Below are 1,754 nucleotides of genomic sequence, written 5' to 3' on the forward strand. Positions count from 1 at the left end.
CGGGGCCCCCCCTGCAAATCGTGGACCCGACCCGTTTCCGGGCGCTGTCATTTTTCCTTTCGTGTTGGGCATTTTCTGCCAGCAGATAGGTGCTGACACGGTCTTTCTCGGTGTCTGTCACCGAGTGTTGGGTCTCCGGACGCGTGTGGGGCTCTTGGGCTTTGTCTCTGCGTGAGCCCTGGCCTGGTAGAAGCTGACTCTGCTTCTGACACTTGAGCCGCCCGCTCGGGCCTGCGCGCCGGCTCTCGTGTGTGCGTCCGGCTGACGTGGCCCGTGGTGCCGCCTCCGGTCTCTGGTGGCCCGAGGGCGGTGGGGTGAGGTGGCGGCGTGGGTCTTTTACCCCGTGCGCTCCCTGCCGCAGGCACCCGGTGGTGGCCGGCACGACCCCACCCTCCCAGGCTCCGTGCCGCGTGTCAGGCATTCTCCGCCTGGGGTCGTTGGCCACTCTCCTCGTAGAGGAACGAGGAGTGGGTGGCGCCTGGCGAGGCTGAAGCAGGCCCTCCTCTGGTGGTTGTCCTCGCCGGGCCCTCCCTTCTGGCTCTGGGGCTTCCCTGCCCCATGGCTCGCTCGCTCGCTCGCTCACCTGACCGATGTGGTGACGTCATGCTCTCCCGGGCCGGGCCTAAGCCGCGCCAGACGAGGGACGGGACGTTCATGGTGAACGTGGCCTCTCTTCTCGTTCTGCCTGCGGGCCCCTCGCCTCTCCTCCACCGCCCGTGGGTGGCGGGGGCAAGGAAGGGGTGCGGACTCCGGCCCGACCTCGGTCTCCCGTGCCTCGTGGTGTCGGCGGGGCCGGGGTCTTGTGACGCGGCAGACACCTCTCGCCTCCTCGCCTGCTCGGCGTCTTGTCTCGCGAGCGGCCCTCCCCCGCGGTGGGGGAGGGCTGCCCCCGCCGCCACGCCACGTATCCCCTCGCCGGGGTGCGAGCGTGTCTCGCCTTGGCCCTCTGTGGTGCCCCTGGAGCGCTCCAGGTTGTCCCTCAGGTGCCCGAGGCCGAGCGGTGGCATCGCTTCCCGTCCCCAGCGTGTCCTCTCGGGTAACCCCTGCGGTGGTCGTGTGTGCCGAGCCACTCTCTTGAGCAGTGGGGGAGGGGTCGAGACGGTAAGCGAGGCGTGGCCCCGCTCCCCACCCTCGGTTGGGGCCGGGGCCGCCTCCTGGTCGTCGTCCTCACCCTGTACGGGGGGGACTGACGTGGCCGGGCGCACGCCGGGTGGGTCCCCCCCTCTGCGGGGCTCGCGCCCGGGCGTGGGAGCGGACGTGGTGGGGCCGGGTGATGTGCCGGTGGGGGCGGGCGCCTGTCTCGTCCCCACGCGGCCTTGGGTGCGTCTCCTCGCGAGGCGGCACGGGCTTTCCCCGGCCCCGACCGCGAACGCTCGCTTTTCGGCCCGCTGCTTACCCCTACCGCAGGCCCCTCCTGCCCAGCCGAGCGCTGACGTCCACCTCGGCGGACTTCCGTAGGCCTGAAGGGGGCCCCCGCTGGGTAGGGGGCGATGCGCCCTCGGTGAGAAAGCCTTCTCTAGCGATCTGAGAGGGGAGCCTTGGGGGGTACCGGACAACCCCCAGCCGCCGCTCCTCCATCCAGAGCGTGCAGTCGCCACGGGGAAGCGACTGCCGCAGCGTGTGGGCAGGGCCCCGCCGCTTTGGCGTGTGGGTTGCGCCGGCCCCGCGGCGGGGCCGTGTGCTGCTCTTTGCCTGCTGTGGCCCGCGCCTCCCCCCTCCGAGTCGGGGGAGGGTTCTGCCGGGCCGGGCCGGGC

This window comes from Vicugna pacos, unplaced genomic scaffold, assembly GCF_048564905.1.
Source record: "Vicugna pacos unplaced genomic scaffold, VicPac4 SAC-SAT, whole genome shotgun sequence".
Classification (NCBI taxonomy): Eukaryota; Metazoa; Chordata; class Mammalia; order Artiodactyla; family Camelidae; genus Vicugna; species Vicugna pacos.